The 17,387-nt window shown below is 41.7% G+C and overlaps 1 protein-coding gene across 33 annotated transcripts in view; it reads right to left on the bottom strand.

Annotated features, from left to right (window-relative positions):
- Positions 1–17,387, bottom strand: part of LOC101124683 (heterogeneous nuclear ribonucleoprotein C) — a 70,456-nt gene that overhangs the window by 26,014 nt on the left and 27,055 nt on the right. The gene's annotated exons all lie outside the window — the stretch shown is intronic.

The following is a 17,387-nucleotide window of genomic DNA, read 5'->3' as shown; positions in this document are numbered from 1 at the left end:
GACTGTCCTGAGAGCTTCCTTAAATTCCAGTGGTATTGCTACTTCAAATTCTATGGAAGAGGTACATACATTTCCTGAAGTTTTAGAAATAACCAAATGATGTCAAGTCACGCTTCATTCTACTTCAAAATTTTAAGGTATCATACAGGTGAAATTTCCATAAAGGGAGGACGATACTGTAACACAAAGAAACTACTACAAAAGAACTGGGATTCTTGGAAGGGGGCAGCAAGAGCAGAGTAGTTTTTGAATCTCTGACTCCCAAAAGAAGACTCAAGATGGCAAAATCACTATCCTACAGACAGCATTTAAATCAAAATTCCAAAATGCAAGGCAGTAAAGGCAAGCCAGCATATATGGTTTCACTGACTGTGGGAGAAATAAAAGGTAAGCAACTTGGAGAATAATAGACTTAGAAATACAAGAATACCAAAATAACCAGCAGTTATTTATTGAAAAGCAAGAGGAACGAAATTTTAGAAAAGCAGTCAGAACTTGGAAGTTTCACCTGCTCCAATAGTGGGTGAGCACAAGGGACTTCAATAAAAATGTGTGAAGGTGCAAGAGCAGTTGCGTCCCTGTAAAGTCTCATAAGTAAACAAACCCTATGTGGTTGATTCCACTGCCAATCCCCCTTCCTCTCACCAAAAGGTAACAACCATTATGACTTTACTAGCACTTTCTCACTTTTAAAATAATTCTAATGCCTAAATGTATAACTGTAGACATTCTAGTCTTCCCAGAAAAATAAACGTGATGCATTTAAAGCATTTTTGTAGGTAAGTTCCGCTTCTATTGCATTAGGTTAAAATTTATCTCTTTAAGAATCCACAGTATTAACCTGTGGTTTCCCAGTCTGTATTTTCCAGGATTGATACTCTCAGAACAATTCCACATATTCTTCTGTAACTCCTGAAAGCAGCAGCTGGGACCAAAGGCTTACTCAGCCTCATCTGCAATATTTTGTCAAGACTACCTCGTCCTACAAGTGGCAATACCTTTTTGTGGTGTTACTGATGCTTAAACAATACCATCTCTCTAGGTAGTATGGTGTGGTTTCTCGAGCACCACTTTTAACATGTTATGCAGACTGTTGTTAGAAATCCTAGGAACAGTCCCTCAGTTCTTTCACGTAACGGGTTGCCAGCATCCTTTTATAGTAGTACAACAGTTTTGATAAGTAAAACAAACTCCTTGATCACATTTTTTTCAAAATTTTTTTGAGTTGGAGTTTCACTCGTTGCCAAGGATGGAGTGCAATGGAGCAATCTTGGCTCACTGCAACCTACGCCTCCCTGTTCCAAGTGATTCTCCTGCCTCAGCCTCCCCAGTAGCTGGGATTACAGGCATGCGCCACCAAGCCCGGCTAATTTTGTATTTTTAGCAAAGACCAGGTTTCTCCATGTTGGTCAGGGTGATCTTGAACTTCTGACCTCAGGTGATCCGCCTGCCTCGGCCTCCCAAAGTGCTGGGATTATAGGTGAAAGCCACTGCACTCGGCCCTGATCCCATTTTCTTGCCTTGTTACTCCCTTTACATCTGCAAGGTGTAAAAACCACTTGTAGAATGAATAGGTCTACTTTTGCTTTTTGCCTCATACAGATCTAAATTACTTGGTCATATTCTATATGAATTTTTATAACCGAGTTCTAACAACTAACAACCCAACAGTAATAAATGTCCAGCAATAATAGTCTTTTAAAAATACAACTTCAAGTGATGTGCAAATTATAATTTGAGTCAAAAAGACAGTATCTGAAAACGTACAATACATAGGAGACATAAATGAACTACATAAAAATCTTTTAAGAACGGACAGTACAGAAACACATCAAAATATCTTAAAATGTTCTGCGGGTACTCTGCTTGTGATTAATCTTTACCATCATTTTCACAGTTTCTCTGTATTTCCCAAATTCACTACAATGTACATACAAGCTTGGGATTTTTGTAGGAAAAACTCATTTAAGCCAAACAAATATTCCTTAAAACAGAAAATCCATTTGGTAGAAATTTTAAAAGGTTAATCACATTAGTAATAATAGTCCAAGTCTTAATGCACCTGTATATACTCAAATATTTTGAGGTCAATGCCCCTCATCATCATATTTCCCCTCTTCTAGTTGAAGGGGTCTAGAATTTTTCTTTTTTTAATGCAAGCTAACCCAGGGATCCTACTCTATCACCATTTACTAGTATGTAATAGTCGAATAATGCTGTTAGATAATAAAGTGGCACTAATTTACATGAACTAGATTTAACATTAAGAAATCTGGGGCTGGGTGCAGTGGCTCAGGCCTGTAATCCCAGCACTTTGGGAGGGCGAGGCATACAGCTCATGAGGTCAAGAGATCAAGACCATCCTGGCCAACATGGTGAAACCCCGACTCTACTAAAAATACAAAAATTAGCCAGGCATGGTGGTGCATGCTTGTAGTCCCAGCTACTTGGGAGGCTGAGGCAGAAGAACCACTTGAACCCAGGAGGTGGAGATACCATTGAGATCGCGCCACTGCACTCCAACCTGGGTGACAGAGGGAGACCTCGTCTCAAACAACAACAAAAAAAACTAAAACCTGAAATCTTGATGGAGAATAACATTTCCAATTCATGAATCTACAGTTCACATATTCCAAGCCGGGTGAGGTGGCTCACACCTGTAATCCCAGCACTTTGGGAGACTGAGGCAGGCAGTTCACATCAGGTCAGGAGTTCAAGGCCACTCTGGCCAACATGGTGAAACCCCATCTCTACTAAAAATACAAAAATCAGCCATGCGTGGTGGCCTGCACCTGTAGTCCCAGCTACTCGGGAGGCTGAGACAGGAGAATCGCTTGAACATGGGAGGAGGTTGCAGTGAGCCGAGATCATGCTAATGCACTCCAGCCTAGGCAACAGAAGGAGACACTGTCTCAAAAACAAACAAACATACAGTTCAAATATTCCAGCCTCCATTATTTGTAAATCAGAGGGTTAAATACTTCAAAAGTGAAGCAGTAGTTTAGTCACATTTCCAGCCAGGCACTTTGGGAGGCCGAGGCAGGTGGATCATGAGGTCAGAACGAGACAGTATCCTAGCTAACATGGTGAAACACCACCTCTACTAAAAATATGAAAATAATTAGCGGGGTATGGTGGCACGCACCTGTAGTCCCAGCTATTAGGGAGGCTGAGGCAGGAAAATTGCTTGAACCTTGGAGGCGGAGGTGCAGTCAGCGGAGATAGCGCCACTGCACTCCAGTCTGGGTGACAGAGCGAGATTCCCCCTCAAAAAAAAAAATGTCCTCAACAAATGAGAACCTTAGGTGCTATTTCTTTCTTAAACTCAACACTGTCATGAAAAGCTCTGTCATGAAAAGGATAGACTTCAAAAACCTAAAATTAGGCCAGGCACGGTGGCTCACACCTGTAATCCCAGCACTTTGGGAGGCTGAGGCGAGCAAATCACCTGAGGACACGAGTTCGAGACCAGCCTGGGCAACATGGTGTAACCCGGTCTCTACTAAAAATACAAAAACTAGCTGGGTGTGGTGGTGGGTGCCTGTAATCCCAGCTACTTGGGAGGCTGACACAGGAAAATCCCTTGAACCCGTGAGGTGGAGGTTGCAGCGAGCCAAGATCATGCCACTGCACTCCAGCCTTGGCAACCGTGTGAGACTGGGTCTCAAGAGAGAAAAAGGATAAAAAAAGAGGAAAAATAGTGGTTAGCACTCAAATTTCTATTACACACATGGACAAATGCGTTTGTATATTATATACTATAATTTCATTACAGGTTCTTATTCCTGTTTTTAATCAAAGGATCACCAAAGACCTGTTTTACCTAGAAAACAAAAGTCAAAACCAGGAATACTAAGTTATTTCTAATGCCCAAAAACCTGTGTTTTTGTCTGATATGCTTGTCTGTTTTATCATATGCTCTATCCTGAAGCAATAAAAGCGATACAAGATTTTAATGGTAGTGGGAAGGACAAGAAATTTCCTGAATATAGAAATTTGCCTCTACTCGCACTCTCACCATCCCAGCCACAGCTTAAAAGCAAAAAATAAGTAAAAACTCTATCTAGTTGGGATATAAGCCAAACTGTCAATTTTATTTCCAACTGTTCATTGTAAGTGTGAGGTGCTATCATGCCTCTTCACCCTTTTGATGGAGGGAAACCAACCTTGGATTGTCAATCTAGCTAAAATTTTGAAAATATATTTATAAAAATACTCCATTACCATTACATTGACTTTAAATCTCAAGTAATTCAATTCTACTTGGAAAAGGTACGGCAGTTTGCATTATCTGAAGATTTTTTACATAAATAAAGTTCAAGTGGTCCACAAACAGGTTGTGAGAGCCCTGGAATTTGCTGAGAGCTGAGCCAAAATGAATTTAAACATGGAGTCAAGACTTCAGCTTCCTTTGTTATCTGGGCACTGTATGCCAGCTTTGATAGAGTTCAGGTCATAGGAGATAGGTGCCGCTCAACCCAACTGTTTTCAGTATATCTTGGCTTATTTAGTGCAAAAGTATGCAAGTTAAACAAAGTACAAGATGTTTCTACTGGGCATTTATTTCAGCAAGCCCTGGCCACCTCTCCACATGGGTTAATCACATTATACTTAAAACACATTATCCATTGGTCCAGGGAAAAAAAATTAAACATGCTGTCACTTTCACTTACCAGACATTATCTCACACTAGAGACAAAGGAAAATATATATTACCTCAGATTTGGAAATTCAAAACCCTGCCTTACAATTTCCTTTATTACTGTATCTTAAAACCTCAACTAGGCCAGGTGCGAAGGCTCACGCCTGTAATCCCAGCACTCTGGGAGGCCGAGGCGGGTAGATCATGAGGTCACGAGTTCAAAACCAGCCTGGCCAACGTGGTGAAACCCTGTCTCTACTAAAAAGACAAAAATTGGTGGTGGCAGGCGTCTGTAATCCCAGCTACTAGGGGGGGCTGAGGCAGAGAACTGCCTGAACCCAGGAGGCGGAGGTTGCAGTAAGCCGAGATTGCACCCCTGCACTCCAGCCTGGGCAACAGAGCAAGACTACGTCTCAAAAAACAAAAAACAAACAAAAAAAAAACACAACAATAACAACAAAGAAACCTAAAGTAGCCCCTGCATTCAATTCAAATCAAATGCCAATTCTATATACTAAATATGCTATATATGTAAAATTTCCCTTCTTTGCAGAATTTCAAAGACAAAAGTGACACTAGATGGCAGCAATGAGTTGTCAATTTTCTAAAAGGTTTACTAAATCTTCTGTATTCCAAGGTTTTCAGTCATTCACAATTTCTTAAGTTTCTGAATACTCTTTGGATACTATAAATTCCACTGCATACTTGGATGATCTTCATTTGATCTAAGTTGTTGAACACACTTCAAGTCTTATTTTGCCTATTTCGGTCCGGCTACCCTATCCCACATTACTCTCTATCTGGTCACCATTTTTGTACCCTGCTTCCTATGGATCTTATTGCTTTCAACTACTTCCCTCTGGCCTCTTCAGAGACCAACAATGCCTGGAAAAATATGTGCATTTTAATTTGCTGAACTGCCAAGAATCATTAGCTCATTTAATCAAAAACAGTATCTCAATGTAAATACTGTGAGAGTAATCTCTGAGAAAACAGTAGTACCTGGGGATATTACTAAGACATTTTCAGCCTATGAAGAAACAAAGTTGGCTACTTGTAGAACACATTATGTTAACTGCTATGTTTAAGTATTAGAACTAAGAATACCTAAGACCTTGTACATCATGGGGGTAAAATGAATAATTCAATAAATGGTACTACTAGGTAGCCATCTTTTTCAAAAATTGGAACCAACCTCACTCTAAATCCTAATGTAAATACAAATCGCGTAAAACTGCACACGCAAAGGTCAAAATCCAAATGAAATAAAACAATTCTCAAAAGTAAGAGTAACAAAATTTAAAAATGGCAGGAAATCCAAACGAATGGATCATAAATATAATAACATACAATAATAAGCTGTGGGGCCAGGCAACGTAGCTCACGCCTGTAATCCCAGCACTTTGGGAGGCCAAGGCAGGAAGATCACGAGGTCAAGAGGTCGTGACCAAACTGGTCAACATAGTGAAACCCCATCTCTACAAAAAATACTAAAAATTAGCCGGGCGTGATGTCAAGCGCCTGTAATTCCAGCTACTCTGGAGACTGAGCCAGAAGAATCGCTTGAACCCAAGACGTGGAGGTTGCAGTGAGCCTAGATCGTGCCACTGCACTCCTGTCTGGTCGACAGTGCAAGACTCCGCCTCAAAAAGATGTTAAGACACATTATTTAAAATTTATTTACATTGGTGAGGATTACACCAATTTAACATATGAGAGTACTGTTGATGTATGCTAAAAGCGCCAGGTAAAACTTGGTGAGTGGAGTACAGGATTTGCCAACAGATTACTCTCTATAATTACATAGGGGGAAAATGTACCTTTACAATGAAGACCTGGAGGTCTCAACCTAAACTAAGGGATCATAGTAAGAAAGTTGTAGGACAACCTAACATTGCATGCCTCCTGATGTGACACGCTTAAACACGCATTATCACCTACGCATTATTCTCAGCAAGCTATCTTTCTAGAATCTATATATGGGGGAAACAATCAGACAATTTCAAGTTTGTGGGAAATCACAATACAACTGGTTTGGACATCTCAAAAAATAAAAACTAGGGGCCTTTTTCTAGATTAAAAAAGCAGTGCCGGCATGGCCAATGTGGTGAAACCCCATCTCTACTAACAATACAAAGATAAGCTGGGTGTGGTGGCACATACCTGTAGTCCCAGCTACTTGGGAGGCTGAAGCAGGAGAATTGCTTGAACCCTAGAGGTGGAGGCTGCAATGAGCGGAGATCAAGCCACCTCACTGTCTCAAAAAAAGGGGAGGTGGCGGGGTGGGCAGTGTGTGAATTCTGACTGAATACTAGACTGGGGAAAAGAGACATTTTTATCTAGATAATTTTCCTATGAATTGTTTAATTACTGAATTGGTGTTCATTATTGTTTTGATAATATTTTGGTGGCATATATTTCCTTTATGCTTAGGAGATGCAGCCACATGGAAGCTCCTAACTTCAGTGCATATCATGTTTGCTGAAGTATCATGTCAACAAACTTTGAAATCATTCAGGAGAAAAGTGTAGAGAGCAAACATGGCAGTTGCTATCCAAAGAGTGGGGCTTACACAGGAATGGTTTATTCTATGTATGTATATATTGTGTTCAAAAGTTTTCTTAAGATGCTATATATAGCAGATTCGAAAATGATATATACCAGAGTGCACACTTCACCAAATTTCCAAAAATGATATATATACCAGATTGCACACTTCACCAAATTTCCAAAGAAAAGATTACATCTTTTTTTCTGTCAAATCTGCTTATGTAACAATGATCACGCAATGAAGTGAAGGAAAAGAAACTGGCATTTCCATTGTTTTAACTAACTAAACCAGTACACGTTTTGTAGGCTCATATGAAAATTCTCAATAAAAGGTATCAAGCAATGGGACGGTAGGTCCCTATATCTGTATTCATTAATCAACTGAGGATATTCAATTTCAAGTACTCCCATGTTTGCTTGGAACTGAAAATGTAATCTTTTATATAAATCTGTGACAAAAGATACTTGACAGCCATTAAACAAAAATGTGGTAGAATACTTACTGACTGGAAAACATCTACCACGTAGAGGTTCTAACACTATAATAATTACATATTAGTAAAATATACATATATAAATACCTGTAGCTACATAAGACAGAGAACAAGAACAAAACATAAAAATGTTGATGGTGGTTACCTCTGAGTGCTGATGACATAAGTAAATGAGTAAATACTATTTTTATCTGCATGTTTCCTGCAAGTTTTTGTTTTTTTTTTTTTTAAAGCTTAGCTCTTGTTGCCCAGGCTGGATTGCAATGTTGCGATCTTCGATCACTGCAACCTCTGCCTTCCGAGTAGCTGGGACTACAGGCGCCCGCCACCACGTCTGGATAATTTTTTGTACTTTTAGTAGAGATGGGGTTTCACCATGTTGACCATAGCTGGTCTCCAACTCCTGACCTCAGGTGATCCGCCGACCTCCACGTTCCGAAAGTGCGGGGATTATAGGCGTGAGCCACCATGCCTGACCACAAGTTCACTCTATAAAGCACTTTTACAATCAAAATTGTTTCCTTTCAATGTATGAATGAGTGATGTAATGCAACAAATAAAAAATTAAGGTCTTAAAACATCTCGATGTAAAAAACTAATTCATGTAGTTTAATTTCCCTCGAGGTCCCTCAAAAGATGCTAAAAATTCCATTTAAGGTATCCTTTCTCACTTACCAATGGTGGAGCTTTTGAATTGCCAAAGTCAGAGAACTCACAATCTAATGATATACAATTCTAAATCATAGTTGACTCTTTAATTCTTCCCTTAGCTCTATTCTTGGAATTACATTCATCAGTAAACCAACTAATCACACACTGCTTAATGACAGGGAAATGCGTGAGAATTGTATCGTTATGCAATTTTGTCACTGTGTTAATGTCGTAAGAGTGTAGTTACCCAATACCAAGCTAGATAGCGTAGCCTACCACACACCTAGCCTGTATCGTATAGCCTATTGCTCCCAGACTACAAACCTGCATAGCATGCACGGTACTGAACACTATAAGAAGTTCTAACACAGGCCGGGAAAGGTGGTTCACGCCTGTAACCCCAACACAGAGTTTGAGACCAACCAGACCAATATGGTGAAACCCAGTCTCTACTAAAATAACAAAAATTAGCCAGGCGTGGTGGCATGCGCCTGTAGTCCCAGCTACTCAGGAGGCTGAGGCAGGAGAATCGCTTCAATCCCAGAGGCAGACGTTGCACTGAGCCAAGATCACACCACTGCACTCCAGCCTGGGAGACAGAGCGAGACTCCATCTCAAAAAAAAAAAAAAAAAGCGAAAGAGAAAACAAGGGCTGAGTCTAAGTTCTAACACAATGTTATTTGTGTACTTCAAAAAAGAAAAGGTACAGTAAAAATACAGTATAAAAGATTTCAAAAACGGGCTGGGAGCAGTGGCTCACGCCTGTAATCCCAGTACTTTTGGAGGCCGAGGTGGGTGGATCACCCGAGGTCAGGAGTTCGAGACCAACCTGACCAACACGGAGAAACCGCGTCTCTACTAAAAATACAAAAATTAGCCAAGCGTGGTGGTGCATGCCTGTAATCCTAGCTACTCGCGAGGCGGAGGCAGGAGAAATCGCTTGAACCCGGGGGGTGGAGGTTGCAGTGAGCTGAGATCGCACCACTGCACTCCAGCCTGGCAACAAAGCGAGACTGTGTTGCCAAAAAAAAAAAAAAAAGATTTCAAAAATGGTATACCTATATAAAGCACTTACCATGAATGGAGCTTTTAGGACTGAACGTTGCTTTTGGTGACTGTACTGAGTGAGTGGTGGGTTTCAAGCCCTAAGACATTACCATACACTACTGTAGACTTTATAAACATGGTACACTTAAGGCTACACTAAGTTTGTAAAACAAATTTTTCTTTTAATATACTAACCTTACTTAGTTTACTGTAACATTTTTACTTTGAAAAAACTAAGACATAAACATTAGCCTAAGCCTATAGGTGTTCAGGATCAGCAAGATGTCACTAGGCAACAGAAATTTTTCAGCTCCATTATAATCTCTTTTACTTTTTAGTTCTTTTTGAGGAGTCTCCCTCTGTCACCAAGGCTGGAGTGCAGTGGCGCAGTCTCGGTTCACTACAACCTCCACTTCCCAGGTTCAAGCGATTTTCCCACCTCAGCCTCCTGAGTAGCTGGGAACACAGATGTGCACCACCACGCCTGACTACGGGGTTTGACCATGTTGGCCAGGCTGCTCTCAAATTCCTGACCTGAGGTGATCTGCTTGCCTCGGCCTCCCAAATTGCTGGGATTACAGGCGTGAACCACCACACCTGGCCTGCTCCATTATAATCTTAAGGGGCCATAATATATGTGGTCTGTCATTCACCAAAACATCTATGCAGCAAACGGCTCTGTATTTTTCTTCGACAAAACATTCCATTCAAACTCTTCCCCATCCTAGCCATCTATGAAAATAAATGATGCCTCATAGGCTGGGCACGGTGGCTCATGCCTATAATCCCAGCACTTTGGAAGGCTGAGGCTCGTGGATCACAAGGTTAAGAGATCAAGACCATGCTGGCTAACATGGTGAAACCCCGTCTCTACTACAAATACAAAAACAAAAAAATTAGCCGGGCGTGTTGGCGGGTGCCTGTAGTCCCAGCTACTTGGGAGGCTGAGGCAGGAAAATGGCGTGAACCCGGGAGGCAGAGCTTGCAGTGAGCTGGAGATTGCGCCACTGCACTCCAGCCTGGGAGACAGAGTGAGACTCCGTCTCAAAAAAAAAAAAAAAAAAAAAAAATGTTGTCTTATAACAAATAAAAAGTTAGTCTGCCAATTTCCCTTTAACACAGTACTCCAAATTTTGAGTTCCCTTGGAAAAGAAAGGAATATTCTGGATGCTCTCCAGATGCTACTTTTCTGTTTACTTTGGCACTGTCAACACATACAGAAACAATTACAACTGACCCTTGAACAATATGGGTTTATACATGGATTTTCTTCAGCCTAAACCACCCAAGACAGTAAGACCAAGCCTTCATCTTCCCCTCAGCCTACTCAATGTGAGGACAATGAAGAAGACATTTGTGATGATTTACTTCTACTTAACAAAGTCAATATATCTTCTGCTCCTTAGTAACTTCTTTTCACTAGCTCACTTTCTTGTAAGAATACAGTATATAATGTATAATATACTGAATCTGTGTTAATTAACTGTTTATCAGTAAGGCTTCTACTCAGCAGTAGCTCATCAGTAAAGTTTTTGGAGAGTTCAAAGTAATATGTGGACTTTTTATTTTTGAGGGGGTGCTGGCAGCTGGTGCCTTAACACCCCTTGTGTTAAGGGTCAACTGTAAATATAAGAATCCTTATTTATCAATGTAATCCTAACCTCTATGTTTTGACAACTCTTTTGTTGGACTTTTTATTAAGTACAGGGCTTAGCAGTTCGTATTTCATCCTCTTCTACCTAGTTCATAATCACTGAAGATCACATATAGCTCCAGCGTTAAGAAAATTTCAGCCTTTGATTTTGCTGTAAAGTATAAACAACCCCTCTCAATTATGTATCCTTCACTGATAGGACATAACCTCATGAGTCTCATCATTACCCAATTTTCCTCCAATACAGAAGTTTTTCGTGATATATTTCAATTTTTGAACAATGATAATTAGTAAAGTCAATCTCAAATGAAGCTGTCCTGCATTATTTTTTGTACCCTGAAGTTATACTCTGGTTTAGTTTTCTATTTTTTGTACCCCGAAAAGTTATACTCTGGTTTCGTTTTTAGCACAACTGAGTAAGTATGTTTAAAAAAATAAATCAAAATTTTAGGTAACTCATACTTCCAAAATGAAGTAAACTGAAAGTGGATACAAAAATACCTATCCTTGGCTGGGTGCGGTGGCTCACACCTGTAATCCCAGCACTTTGGGAGGTTGAGGCCAGTGGATCACTTGAGGACAGGAGTTCAAGACCAGCTTGACTAACATGGTGAAACCCCATCTCTACTAAAAATACAAAAAAAAAAAAAAATTAGCCAAGCATGGTGGCAAGCGCCAGTAATGCCAGCTACTTGGGAGGCTGAGGCATGAGAAAGAATCGCCAGAACATGGGAGGAGGAGGTTGCAGTGAGCCGAGATCACGCCATTGCACTCCAGCCTCAGCGATGGAGTAAGACTACATCACAATAAAGAAAAAGAAAAAAAAAAACCCATATCATCACAAATTCAAGCCATGTCCACTATGACCGAACCTTAAAATGAGGTCACATTTTAAATAGAGTATAAACAAAAAACTTTTGGAGGCTGAGGTGGGAGACTGCTTGAGCCCAGGAGTTAGAGACCAGACTGGCCAACAACGTAGCAAGACCTTATCTCCACCAAAATTAAAAATAAAATAACGCCCAGCTAACTTTGTTGTACTTTTAGTACAGACGGGGTTTCGCCATGTTGCCCAAACTGCTCTCAAATGCCTGGTTTCAAGTATCTCCCCATCTCAGCCTTCAAAAGTTTGGGATTACAGGCGTGAGCCCCTGCAACCAGCCTAGACACATGTGTTTCAAGATCAACAACTTGTTAGTGGCATGCACTTTCTTTGGGAAGTCAATCTCTTTGAAAATCAGCTTCCTTATCTGTAAAATGAGTATCATTGATAGTATTTGTCTCACAGGATAGGAATGAAGCATAAATGAAACAAGGTACACAAAACACTGGAAAAGATGGTACCTGGCACATAACAAGTGCTGCTGCTGCTACTGTTATTTACTGTTATTGGTACATACCAACAAAAAATGGCCCAAGGACACAAACAGGTGACTAACAATACTAAAGGTATATGAAGATTAAAAAGATTAACACTATCAAGGAAATATAAATTAAACCAAGTACCATGTTCCACCTACCAAACAAGCAAATACATTTTTAATTACAGTATCTACTGCAAGCAATGGTCAAAATAAATGGTCCGTATGAACCCATACTGCATTTCCAGAAAACGGGATCGTTTCAACAAAAGTTTTAAAACTGCGTATTTTTTGACTCAGTAATTTTACCTTTGAGAATTCATCTGAAGAAACAATGGTGTGGACACATTAACAGTAAAAAAGGAGAAAACAAGTGCCTGACAATGAATGAGTACAAATTATTTCAGTGCAGCAATCCAATGGAATGCAATTTAAATGACACGTGACATTGACGTGGAGGAGCATAACCAAAGTATGTACAAGTTATCTAGAAGATTACATACCAAGGTGACATCTAAGGATGGGATGGGGTTTTGAGTTTTTTAAATTTTTCTCAACTTTTCACTAATAATACATAATGCTTTTGTAATTATTCCTTCTGCAAAGATAGCAAAATGCTACCCTGAAACTTAGTCATCATGATACGCAGATAACTGAGTCAGCAAAGCTCTTCTGCAAAACCCTAAGCAAAAACTGGGCCCTTCTCTTCCCCAAGAGCAATTCAGAACTAAACAGAATCAAAGAATTGGGGCTGGGCGCAGTGGCTCACGCCTGTAATCCTGCCAGCACTCTGGGAGGCCGAGGCAGGTGGATCACCAGAGGTCAGGAGTTTGAGACCAGCCTGACCAACATGGTGAAACCCCATCTCTACTAAAAATACAAAAAAAAAAAAAAATTAGCCAGGTGTGGTGGCACGTGCCTGTAATCCCAGCTACTTGGGAGGCTGAGGCTAGAGAATTGCTTGAACCGGGAAGCAGAGATAGCAGTGAGCCTAGATCTCGCCACTGCACTCCAGCCTGGACAACAAGAGCGAAAACTGTGTCTCAAAAAAAAAAAAAAAAAAAAAGAATCAATGAATTGGGTACCTCTAGATCCACTGAACATTGTATTACGTATTTTGGGGTCTATTAGCCATTGGAAGTCCCAAATTACATAGAAATTTCTCTCTACATTCTCAACCTTCACATTTAACTGTGCCATCATTAAAGTGTTTCGGGGGTGTTACGACATAAAAGTCCATCGTACTCTAACGTAGAGCAACTTCTGTTTGGAAAACACTTTTTAAAGAAAAGGTTCCAGAATCTGTAAGTATCCAACAAACATCAGGAATATTTTAAAGAATGCTTTACCTAGGTTAAGATTTAACATTTCAAAATGACTTCTGTAAGGTCAATACATCTTTACTGAGAACTGAAACATCAAGAGAATATGCAATATGCAAAAATAATGAAACACAGGAAGGTCTTATTTCTAATATAACTGATAATCTATGTGAATGAAAATAACAGCATGGTTAGTATGACTACCTGTATACTAAATCCATTAAAAAATACAAAAATTAGCTGGAGGTGGTGGCGCACACCTGTAGTCCAGGCTACTCGGGAGGCCAAGGCAGGGGAATTGCTGTAACCTGGGAGGCAGAGGTTGCAGTGAGCCGAGATCGCACCACTGCACCCCAGCCTGGGCAACGGAGCGAGACTCCACTTCAAAAAAAAAAAAAAAAAAGAAATCCACATTTAAATACTTAGGGGTCCTTTGTCTTCAGTCAGCAATTTCCTTGCAAATGGTTCAGCAAAAAAATAAAATGAAACATCGCAATCCTGGTGGAAGGTATATTAAGAATTCATTAGACTGTTCTGTATGTTTACATATTTTCCTTAAAACACTCAAGGAAAAAAATTATCGTAACTATGACAGAACTACCTTGATTCGCAAGGTATTTTGAATGTTAATCTCAGCTTTCATAACCAAGAATGGTTATATTACGCCAAGATATAATATGATCTGCATTAAGAGTTCAGATAATTCAAAGCACGTATCTCAGAATAGCATATGTATCTCCAGCCTGCCAGCTTTGAAATTTTTAATTCTATTTGTAATTTAGAAGTCATTATTTCAAATTTTGCAAATAAAATGTCATGTTTTATATTGTATTATTTCCAATGTAAAGTAAATGTGGCTACACTGTATTCTTCAACATTCTCCACAAACATCAAAAACCACTCCTGCCAAGAAGTCCACCGAAATTTGTAATTCCCAAGCCAAGTAATAAAAAAGGAGTGAAAAGTGTTCTAGATTCGTTCTTTTCAATGTGCATATCGGTACCACTGGGGTACGGTGAGACTCTATTCCTAGGTAGCTCCCAGATGGTGATGATGCTATGCTGGAGCACAGGCTATTTTCTGAATAGAAAGGGCCAACATTCATTCTCAAGACTTCCATTTCCGGCCCGGCGCGGTGGCTCACGCCTGTAATCCCAGCGCTCTGGGAGGCCGAGGCGGGTAGATCACGAGGTCAGGAGATCGAGACCGTCCTGGCTAACATGGTGAAACCCCATCTCTACTAAAAATACAAAAAATTAGCTGGGCGTGGTGGAGGGCACCTGTAGTCCTGGCTACTCGGGAGGCTAAGGCAGGAGAATGGTGGGAACCTGGGAGGCAGAGCTTGCAGTGAGCCGAGATCGCGCCACTGCACTCCAGCTTGGACGACAGAGCAAGACTCCCTCTCAAAAAAAAAAAAAAAAAGAAAAGACTTCATTTCCTTGTTATCTTATAGAAAGTTTCAATTTTATCAGTGACCTCAGACTGAGCATGAGTTGTAACAAAGTATACTTTAAGTCTACTCTGGTCTACAAATGCTTGCAGCCAGGTGTGGTGGCTCACACCTGTACTCCCAACACTTTGGGAGGCAGAGGCGGGCAGATAAGTTGAGGTCAGGAGTTCCAGACCAGCCTGGCCTACACGGTGAAACCCTGTCTCCGCTAAAAATACAAAATCTAGCCAAGCATAGTGGTGGTGGGTGCCTGTAATCCCAGCTACTTGGGAGGCTGAAGCAGGAGAACTGCTTGAACCCGGGAAGTGGAGGTTGCAGTGAGCCAAGACTGTGCCGCTGCACTCCAGCCTGGGCAACAGAGACTCCGTCTCAAAAAAAAAAGACACATGTATTAGGAAAAATAGTCTCAGATTTTAGAAATACTATGCTTTTTTTGCTGTGTAGCATCTGGGAGAGCACAGTTACCACATCAAATATTTCTGCAGGAATATATATAAATTTTCAGTAAATGTCACACGCAGAACATAAATAATCTCACATCAGTTAAGATCAGTTTTTTCTGCCAAATTGAGTCTTGGTGTCAAATGCAAAATTTGTCAGATTTTAAAATTTCTAAATTATGGATAAGATTTTAGACAGGTATAATAAAATAATAACCTAGCAGCCCAGAATAATTTCTTTTTTTTTAAAGGTGTTCAACATCTTTTAGTCAAGGAAATGCAGATTAATCCACATTGAGATACTACTTTCCAACAATCAGGATGGCTAAACTGAAAGACTGACAATATGAAGCACCAGTCCTGCAAGCTCCTTTCATGTAAGTAAAAAGGCCACATGTGACATTAGAAGAATAAACTGCCAACAACTCATAGTCTTGAAAGGAGACTTAGGCAAGTGACAGTGTTCAGGGTTGAATTAGTGATAAATACTTAGAATACTAAGCAAACACAAATAAAGTCAGTCATCAGCTCCAAGGAAAACAAACATTGTGCTAGAAAAGTAATCAAAACTTACTACCTAATTTCAGCTGTGAATCCTACGCATATGCTCATAAGGTAAACTTTTTTTTTTATACTTCTTTTATTTATTTATTTATTTATTTTATTTTTTATTGATCATTCTTGGGTGTTTCTCGCAGAGGGGGATTTGGCAGGGTTACAGGACAATAGTGGAGGGAAGGTCAGCAGATAAACAAGTGAACAAAGTTCTCCGGTTTTCCTAGGCAGAGGACCCTGAGGCCTTCCGCAGTGTTTGTGTCCCTGGGTACTTGAGATTAGGGAGTGGTGATGGCTCTTAACGAGCATGCTGCCTTCAAGCATCTGTTTAACAAAGCACATCTTGCACCGCCCTTAATCCATTCAACCCTGAGTGGATGCAGCACATGTTTCAGAGAGCACAGGGTTGGGGGTAAGGTCACAGATCAACAGTATCCCAAGGCAGAAGAATTTTTTCTTAGTACAGAACAAAATGAAAAGTCTCCCATGTCTACCTCTTTCTACACAGACACGGCAACCATCCGATTTCTCAATCTTTTCCCCACCTTTTCCCCCTTTCTATTCCACAAAATCGCCATTGTCATCATGGCCCGTTCTAAATGAGCTGTTGGGTACACCTCCCAGACGGGGTGGTGGCCGGGCAGAGGGGCTCCTCACTTCCCAGTAGGGGCGGCCGGGCAGAGGCGCCCCTCACCTCCCGGACGGGGCGGCTGGCCGGGCAGGGGGCTGACCCCCCCCCACCTCCCTCCTGGACGTGGCGGCTGGCCAGGCAGAGGGGCTCCTCACTTCCCAGTAGGGGCGGCCAAGCAGAGGCGCCCCTCACCTCCCGGATGGGGCGGCTGGCCAGGCGGGGGACTGACCCCCCCACCTCCCTCCCGGACGGGGCGGCTGGCCGGGCAGGGGGCTGACCCCCCCCCCACCTCCCTCCTGGACGGGGCGGCTGGCCGGGCAGAGGCGCCCCTCACCTCCCGGATGGGGCGGCTGGCCAGGCGGGGGGCTGACCCTCCCCCCTCCCTCCCGGACGGGGCGGCTGGCCGGGCAGAGGGGCTCCTCACTTCCCAGTAGGGGCGGCCGGGCAGAGGCGCCCATCACCTCCCGGACGGGGCGGCTGGCCAGGCGGGGGGCTAACACCCCCACCTCCCTCCCGGATGGGGCGGCTGGCCGGGCGGGGGCCTGACCCCCCCCCCACCTCCCTCCCGGCCAGGCGGAGAGCTGACCCCC

This window comes from Gorilla gorilla, chromosome 15 (genome assembly GCF_029281585.2).
Source record: "Gorilla gorilla gorilla isolate KB3781 chromosome 15, NHGRI_mGorGor1-v2.1_pri, whole genome shotgun sequence".
NCBI lineage: Eukaryota > Metazoa > Chordata > Mammalia > Primates > Hominidae > Gorilla > Gorilla gorilla.
The sequence above is the reverse complement of the archived record's forward strand: the minus strand, read 5'-3'. Positions and strand labels throughout refer to the sequence as shown.